General features: G+C 38.4%; 1 protein-coding gene across 7 annotated transcripts in view; it reads right to left on the bottom strand.

Annotated features, from left to right (window-relative positions):
- BBS9 (Bardet-Biedl syndrome 9) overlaps positions 1-9,711 on the bottom strand; it is a 479,447-nt gene that overhangs the window by 281,499 nt on the left and 188,237 nt on the right. The window lies entirely within an intron of this gene.

Raw genomic sequence — 9,711 nt, 5'->3', positions numbered from 1 at the left:
AATAAGCTGATGGAGAATAGGTTTAGGTTAGAGATCAGGAGGCAATATTTTAGAGTTAGGGTGGCCAGAATCTGGAACCAACTTCCTAGGGAAGTGGTCCTCGCCCCTATCTTGGGTAAATTTAAAAAGAGGTTAGATGATCACCTGTCTGGGGCCTTGTGAACCCAGCATTCACTGCTGCCTGTGGCAGGGGGTCAGGCTAGATGATCTATTCAGGTCCCTCCTGACCCAAGCTACTATGAAACTATACACAATGCGCTTATTTGATAAACTGAATTGTCACTGTACATTATACAAATTACACTTTTCTGAATTCGATGCCATTGTACGCATTCTCCTATTCCACTGCTTGGTCTCAGCTCTGAACATGTAATTGCAGTCACTGAGAATATTCTCATTTGAGTAATACAGTGAATGCACAAAACTTACTATACTGCCCAGAAGTCTCAGCAGTATGAGACAGTATTTTTTTTATATATCTTTTGGATACTGATGAGGGAAACAACGTCAAGAAAAAAAATCTTGATTTCGTTCTTTGAGATTACAAGTTGGTTGACAAAAGTGACTACACAGCTGTAATAAGATGTTTGTAAGACATCTGACTTAACATACTATGAAATATGATTAGAAAATTAACATTCTACAATATCAGTAAAAGCACATGTTAATCCCATTAAGTATTCACTGGCAGATTTCAAAAAATATTTGTGATTAGCATTTATCATCAAATTGAGTATTTCTAGTGGAGTTCCAAAGGGGACAATAAACCAAGCCCAATGCTATACAACAACTTCATCCAAGATTTGGAATTTAGTCTAAAATCATTGCTAAAAACATTTCCAGGTGGCAAATATTGCTAACTAATGATGACGACGGGGTACTCATAACAAAGATCTTGGTAAGCTTCACCAGTTGAAACAAATTGTGCTTTTTTGCAGCAAAAAATCATATAAGACATCTAGTTGTAAGAAATAGGAGGCAACTACAGCAGGTGTGAGCAACATTTTCCAACAGCAGGATGGAAAGACCCAATTCAAGTCCTAGATGGGTGGGTAATAGGACTAGGCTGCTACCGCTATTGCTGCTTCTCTCCACCACTGAGCCACAGTGATTGGAAGCAATGGCTAGGGCTAAACCGTCACTTTTCAGGATGGAGAGAGGTCAATAGTGGAGTCCCACAGGGATCAGTAATGAGCCCAATTTTGTCCAACATTTTCAGCAATGACCTGGAAATGGGGTAAAATCGCCAAATCTGCAGATCATGTCAAATTATTCCAGGTAGTCAAGTCCCAAGCTGACAAAGAGAAGCTGCAGAAAGATCTCACCAAGCTAAGAGAGTGAGCAAAAAATGGCAGATGATCTTCAGTGTTTACAAATGTAGGATAATGCAACCGGGGAAAAATAACTTCAACTATATGTACACAATGCTGGTTATGAACTAGCTGTTACATCTGAGGAAAGACACCTTGGAGTCACTGTAGATGGTTCTTAAAAAAGGTCAGCTCAATGTGCAGCAGCAACCAAAAAAGCCAATAAAATGTTGGGCAGCATCAAGAACGGAACTGAAAACCAAACAGAGAATATCATAATGCCATTGTACAAATCCATGGGGCTCCCACATCTTGAATACAGGTTTCCTCGCCAACTACTGTTTTGCCAATCATGGTTTTGAGTATCCACACTTAATATTCTATGCATCTTTTGGCTACCACAGTAGACAGTTTTGAGTAACCACAGTTTTCAGCCCGCCATCTGCCATTTTTCCCATAAGCGCTTTGTCTTGCTAACCATGGTTTTGCCAACCACAGGAACTTTTAGGAACCTAACCCCAGTAGTTGGCAAGGAAAGCCTGTACTGTGTGCAGGTGTGGTCTCTGCATCTCATAAAGGATGCAGTAGAATTAGAAAAGGTAGAGAGAAGGGCAACCAAATTGATCATGGGTATGCAGCAGTTACCATACCAAGAGAGACCAAAAAAAGGGTTCAGTTTGGAAAGGAGAAGGCTGAGGGGGGATACGACACAGGTGTATAAAATCATGAAAGGTGTAGACCTAGTGGACAAAGAACTATTGTTCACCAAGTCCCAGAATACTAGAATGAGGGGGCACCCACTGAAATTAGTAGGTGATAGTTTAAAACTAACAAGAGAAAGTACTCTTTTACACAATGTGTGGTTAACCTGTGGAATTCATTGCTAGTGGAGATGGTAGAGGCAGACAGCATACCCAGGTTCAGAAAGGGACATGGATGATAGATCTATTAGTAGCTGTTGAATGGAATGGTTGGAGATGTTTCCTCAGGCACTCTAAACCAGTCACCACTCTTCTCAGTGTCCCAGGCAATTCTCCAGATCTTAAATTGCTTGTTCCTTTTTCTTTCTGCCTCCAGAGAGAGATCCAAGGAAGTTTGGTTACACAGCTGCCAACTATTTGTCCTTTCACAAACTATGCAAACTTGGTAGATTTTCTTTTTGGTAGATATTTTTTTGGGGTGAAAGTGCCAGGAAGATATTGCTTCATAGTTTATACAGCTGTTTCAAAAATGGAAATAAATTTTGCAAAAAAGTTTTTAATAACTTTGATCAAATTTCTTAATTCACTATCCACTTCCAATTTTGGCTTTTCAGACTAACCTTCATTACTTACAAATATCACTGAATCCTTGGCTGAATTTTCAGAGGTGTGGGTGGTTATCACCCCTGGATATCACCTTAGATAACCAGAACCAAAGCACTAGAGTTAACAGAGCCAAATTTTGTTAGGCTGATTATGCTCTAAAGCAGCTTATTTTACTACATTAGTATCTTGTGGACATAAACTGAAAGAGAAGTCATTCACTGCAATCAAGTTTAAGTTATTCAAACTGAAAAAAGTTTTAGATTTTACTATATCCATATTAAGAAGACCTACAACATGGTTGCAGCCATTCTGTGTTCTTGGCTTTACTGCATATTTAAATCATAGATTCAGTTTCAATCACCTACATAATTTACGTGATCAAAAATTACACCCTAAGGACATAAGGGTGGAAAAAAGTCACATTGCTTTTATCAGAATGCTGTTTTCAATTCTGCTTCTATTATTTTTGTAATGTGATGCTTTTAGTTACTCATCTGTTCTAATGACACCAGCTATTGGGAAGACAAAGATATAGAACAAGGAGTAAAAATAAACCAGGCCTGATGCAGTCTGCATTTCACTCTCGTTAATAATTCTACAGTACATTTATGATCTTCTCTGCATCTGAGGGGAGGAAAAAAAGTCTGAGTAGTATCAATAAGGTGCTGCTGCTCACTCTTATCTCATCACTAAACAAGAAATGAGGCTGAACCACAGTACAAAGGCTTTTCACACAAGATCATCACTGCAGAAATCAGCATAATGTTGGCATTGCTAATGGGATGAAGCCAGAAGAGTATAAATAATACATTACATGCACCAATCAATGTTACAATGTAATGGATTGATGGTAAATAAATATTCTTCACGAAAATACAGGAAGAGATTTCAAACAAATATTTTATGATTATTTACATCATCTTTACTGAATAAAAACAAGAAGGAACTGTTGCTTCACTCTTAAAAGCTGAATATAAAAGCAATATAAATGTTGCTTTATCCATATCCAATCATTTATTATCACTGAGGCTTGAGCGAGCTTTATTTCCATTTGATTCTTCTTGTTCCTTTTAGTTTTGCAGAACCTATGTTTTCATTACTGTTTTGAACTGATTCTAGCCCTTTTACTTATGAAATTACTGATGGGACTAATGGTGTCCCTCTTCTCCTAACTCTCCCTGCAGGTTAAACAAACTATTAGTGAAAAACTGGAAGCCTGTGTCACAAGAATATATATTCCTAAAATAAATGAGGGAAGTTTCTTGGGAAAGAAGAGAAAAGGGTCATCCTTTCACCATTTCTGAATGAATGCATACAACACACTTACTGTAAAGGATTACCTTTAAAGTGTTTTGTTTTTTTTTTAAATCTGAGCCATTCTATGTTCTCTCCTAGTTCCAACTTCTCCCCTCATATTTCAAGCCTTACAGTTTAGGCCTCCTCTCTACATTTACTGCTGCATTCAACCCTGCAAACTCACTATACTTTTCTGACCTTTCAACCTCCTTCTTATTCAATGTCCATTAGTTGGAGTGCCTGAAGAAACAAGAGCAAAAGCTACAAGGGCCTGCATTCAATTAACCCCACAGAACTTCATATTCTTTTGGTCTGTTCCTTCACCCTATTATACTTGCAGCCTACAAGCTAGTGACTGTTGTTCATTGGTTTGTAATGTACCAGTAAAATTAGGCCTTAAATTAGTTGTTCCTCCTAGATACTCCCACAAAAAGGGATGGATGCAATGGTGGAAAGCATGGGAAGAACCTTTACATCAGATATGGCTAACTTTGCTGCCTATAAAAATAGAAGCAAAGAGCTTCAGATATATGAAGCTTGAGTGTATGAATACAAAGTATTATTACTCAGGAATAATTTATTCTGGATTTTAATCCATAGCAAACTTTAGAGCAGAGGTCTGAGGAATACTGGGAGTAGCCTAATATCGAGACAAGTATACAACCGCTCTACCTGGAGCAAGTAAAGAGATGCACCTTGTGGGTGGCCCTCATTGTTTCAAGGAAGAGCCAGTTTTCTTCCCCCCAAAAAACTCTTGAATGGCTCTATGCTGTCTTTTTATGCTGGAAAAAAGGCATGTCTCCCAACACAAATGTAATGCCTATCTAAAGCCTAATGCATTATACATAAAAATAACAAACATTTTCTCATTAATGAATTAAAGATCCTTAAATTGTTTCTGTGTTATCCTGCTCTAAAACCATTGGGTCTTGGCCAGATTTAAGCATAAAAAAAAAAATCTTTAACGCCCTAGTTTTAGCTGGGAAAGATCAGTAACTAATTCCCTGCAGCCATACAAGTAGGACAGATCCAAAAAATAAAATAAGAAACAAAGTTAAAGTCCAGTCATTGAAACTGATATCATGCTGTGCAATTACTATCCTATATATCTCCATAATTTTATTATTGGTACGATTATCCATTTTCCTCCTCACCTCAGTACTTGTGTTAAAATTGAACAGTAAACTCTTCAGAGACAGTGCTGTGCTTTCTCCTATATTTATACAGAACCTAGCATAACAAAGCCATCATCCAAATTGAAGACTCTATAGGCTATGGTAATAAGTACTATTAACAAATATTTGCCTAGGTTCAAGTCACATAAATCCTACTAGCAGATAGTTTATTAAATACTAGGGTTGGGGGTAAATATTCTTTTGAGATTTCTTGCCTACTGCATACATATTTTTATTTTTCATTTTGGATTTAAAAAATATAGGCAATTTTCCTCAGCCACTTTCCTCCTACACTTAATAAGATGTGCTTTAAGAATCATTTTTTAAAATAAAAGTTATTAAAGCCAGTTTCATGAGAAAGCAGAAAACTTTGAGGCAAATCTTCATGCAGGTATAGAATTCCTCACATCGAGTGTTGCTGACAATGCCTTAATACAAGGATAGAAATCTTTCAGTAGACAGAGAAGTTACTGGTGATTCCACAGATGATTGATGATGCTGACCTGAGATCTGCATGCTCAGTTACAGACATAGCAAAAAATTCTGGGAAGGAGTAGATCCTAGTGATGTCTGGTCACAGATCATTCCCCTATTCTCTTTTGTCTATCCACCTGCACAGTGAAATGAGTTTTCTTGAAATGATTAATGCCTTGTAAAACATCACAATGCCTTTTGTGATAATTAAGTGCTCAAATCTCCCAGGCACTGATGTTAATATTGTTATCCATGTTTATTTTTTGGGAAAGGTAGCTACCCAGGTAGAGGAAATGCTCAACACTTTCCAAGGATTTAATGTGTTGAAGCAGCTAGTTGGTTTAGGTGTGTTGGTAAAGTATCTTGGTTTTCATGAAGTTGACAGAGAGTCCAAGCATTTCATATGCTTCACAGAAGTCATCAAGAATGATCTGAAGCTCTTTAATTGAGTGAGCATGTACAACACAACCATCATTGTATTGACATCAATAATGGAGGTATAGGTTATCTTGGATTTAGAACAAAAACAGTTCATATCAGAGAGATTCTGGTCCATGTGATATTAGAGGCTGACTCCAGGTCTATCAGCAATGAGATTTGGAATAGTTGCAATATAGATGGAAAAGAGTGTTCCTGCAATCATACACCCTTCCTTGGCTCCATTTTTCACAGTGAAAAGATCTGTTGCCTTTGGAGAAGTGCTGCAAGCAAAGCAGACAACTTTACATGGCCTACTTTGACCTAAGGCCTTTTATTCAATCAACAGACAGACCTTATAGAAGATCCTGATGGGATCTAGATGTCTGCCAGCATTTGTTACCATTATCAGACTCCTTCATGATGGCATGACAGCTAATGTCCTAAGCAGTGGTTTGGAAACAGACCCCGTTACTTGTTAGAGTCAGGCAAGGATGTATGATTGTACTAACATAGTTATGCATATATGTACCAAAGGGAAAGTGGTGCAGTAACTCTGGGTCAAAGATGGCAACATGCCCTTTATACCACTTATGCTAATGGAATATTTACCAAGTTAGAACTAAGAATAAAGCCTAGTTTTTGCCTTCAACCTGTTATTCTCAGACTAGAGTGTAAAACAAAAGGCTAGTAATGACTACACAACAGTATTCACTAAAGTGAGGCTTGAGGAGGATGCAGCAGAGGGCGAATCATTGGTGTGATAGGCCCTTGGCTAGCAGTCTCAGCCCTGTATGTCATGAAGTCATTTCACCCTGAAATGAATAGCTGGTAGTAGAAAAAGTCAGTAAGTTTATCTTCCCCTTAACATTAAAAGTTCAAATATTTAAATTTTCCACTTTAAAACCTTACTAATATTTGTGTCAACCTTCATTCTTCTGCCTGTCTGGATCGAGGAGTTTCCCAGAACCAAGTACAACAGAGGAGTTCTTTGCATATTATTCTGTAACAAAGCTCAATAAGCCATGAATGTTAAACAGTAGCAATGGGCTAAGTTAAATGGAAATAAAAGCATAGTCCACAGTTATAAAAGATGATGTCCAGTATATTGTCCAGTATACGGGAAAAGACCACAAAAGAATTCCTGAATTCTAACCACAACTCCACTATAAATTTGCTATTTACTCTACGACAAATTACCTTCCGGGCAACATAATACAGAAATAATAATGTTAGTTACCTACAACATGCTTGGGTGGTATAATTAATTATCATTAATGCTTGTACAGGTCCTTATACATCTCATGGGCTACTTATAGATCAGAAACTCTATTATAGGTTTTTTGTTTATTTTTGTTTCTCCTGAAAAGTTCTGAGCATCCTCCACATTCGTTTAAGCAAGAAACAAAAAAAAACAACAAGATCATCAACTATGAAGTAGGAGAAAGATCTGTTTATTTACATTCTTCCATCTTGTTTTGATATTTTACAACTAAAAAAAAAAAATCCTTCTATGTAAAATTTCGTCCCTTGATTACATTCCAAGCACTTGAAAGGAAAGCAAGATATATTTGCAACAATTGTTGTTTGCTGCACTCTGCTGGAACAATCCACTTTCCAAATGAAAGTATGTAATAAAAAGTATCACAACAAGGAATAAGTGGAAAGACAATAATTCATTCTTTCATTTAACAGGGAAAGTTAGATAAAGCTGAAAACTAATCTATTTTGCAAACCATGGTGCAGGAATCCTTACTTAATTATCTAATAATGGCCCAAGTTTTAGAAATACTTAACACCTACAGCTGTCCTACTGAATAGGATTTGAGAGAACTCTAAATTAATTAAAATAAAGCCACTTACGTTAGTGTCTAAAAACAAAATTAGGTGCTTAACTTTAAATATGCAGCACCATGGCCTTACATGTTAAATTGTGAATATTCATCTGAAAAAACATGTCATCGGAAGGAACACACAAACATGCACACACACAAAACAGCTCTTCCTCATTCTATCCCAATATAGCCTAATAAATGCTCAAGAAATAATGCAACTACACATAATATTTAAGCAAGCTGAGACAACACCTTTAACTTCTTTTAAAAAATGAAGACATTTTACTGGATACATTTTAAGTTATAATGTGTAGTTCTATATGTTACATCATAATATAAAAACTTAGGTGGTCGGCCTGACACAGACAGGAGGGAAAGTTCCTCAGTCTCACTCCATTAACTTCAATAGTACTCCAGGACAATTTGCTCTGATATGATCCAATCATGCCATGGCTCAAATTAAATGAGGGCCTTGTTATACCCTAGACCATGAGCTGCTCAAATGTTGACTGGTGTTAGTGCTAGTTTGAGTTTCGAGCAATCACACATTCAGGCCAGCAGAGACCTGGAGGACTGAAAGGTAAGAAACCCCCCGCCTCCCATTCCAGGCTTCCCCCATCCCCCGCAGGGCTCCTCCACACCCTCAGGGCATCCTCTGCCTCAGCACCACCTTCACTTACTTCTGGCTGCGCCATGCTGGCTGTCCCAGAGGAGGAGGCAGAGAAGGGTTAAACTGCCTGTCCAGCCCCCGCCAAGCCACTGCCAGGCTGCTGCTTTTCTCCAGGCTGAGCCCAGTCTAGATAGCAACAACAGTGATGGTTGGGCAGGCAGGTTAACTCTTTCCCTGCCTGCTTCCCCAGGACAGCCAACACAGCCAGTCACAAACAAGCAGGGGGAGGGTGGACGGCAAGGGGAGATAGGGGCAGGGATCTGGTATGCTGGGGAAGGTTGGGGGGTGGGGGAGGGAGGCAGGCATTGGTCCCAATGGGGTGTTTACACTAAGGATACACCTTTAGTGTAGCATGAGCTGGGTAGCACAGATCAGAGATAATCCTGCCTTGGAGCAGTATAACTTTGAGCTGCCTAATGCATGCTTAAAACTAGTTTCAGGTGTTACTGTGTGGACAATTCAGGTGTTAGAAGTTCCAGCAACTGCCAAAAATTACTGTGTAACAAGGCCCTAAGACTTCTCTCTGGTTTCCCCACCCAGAATTATGAACCAATGGTCAAAACAAAGTGCAGACAGATCAATCTATTTGTATTGGGGAAAGATCAATCTATTTGTCTTGGCCTAGGACTTCCAGAGAATATAGTTTAAGGGAGAAATAAGGAACACAGATGCAATGGAACAGAAACACATCAAACTTCTTTCAGCAGTCTTCTGAGGGCAATGAGAAAACTTTTTTACCCTGATATCTGTTACGGGAATTACAAATACAGATGTTGGCACCTGTCCCACCACATACAACATACTTCTCAATTTTTACCAATACCTACTAAAATTATGTCTTGGCCCTTTTGCTTAGAAAGAAAAGTATGGAGAGACCTCTTCATTATAGTCCATAATCCACACAAACCTCAGAGTCTTCACATGGAGAGCTTTCCATGGAAGATTTCTCTTGCAAAGAACAAAAGGGGCCTCTTAGGCAGTTTTTATCACTTCACAAATTTCCTTAATGAACTAAAAAACTAGGATATAGTAAAAAATTAATAAACACAAATACAGCTGTGCACTCCCCCTCCCAAAAAAAGCTCCACACATACATATTGAAAAATGGTTTTAATGACTGCAGCTACCCTATCTGAAAATTGTCACAGAAAACACGGGTTTGTTGCGGGTAGGTCTTGTTTGACCAATCTCATTTCCTTCTACGACCAGGTGACCTATCACCTGGAC

This window comes from Crocodylus porosus, unplaced genomic scaffold, assembly GCF_001723895.1.
Source record: "Crocodylus porosus isolate Cpor-Errol unplaced genomic scaffold, CroPor_comp1, whole genome shotgun sequence".
Lineage (NCBI taxonomy): Eukaryota > Metazoa > Chordata > Crocodylia > Crocodylidae > Crocodylus > Crocodylus porosus.
This window is presented reverse-complemented; position numbering and strand designations above follow the sequence as displayed.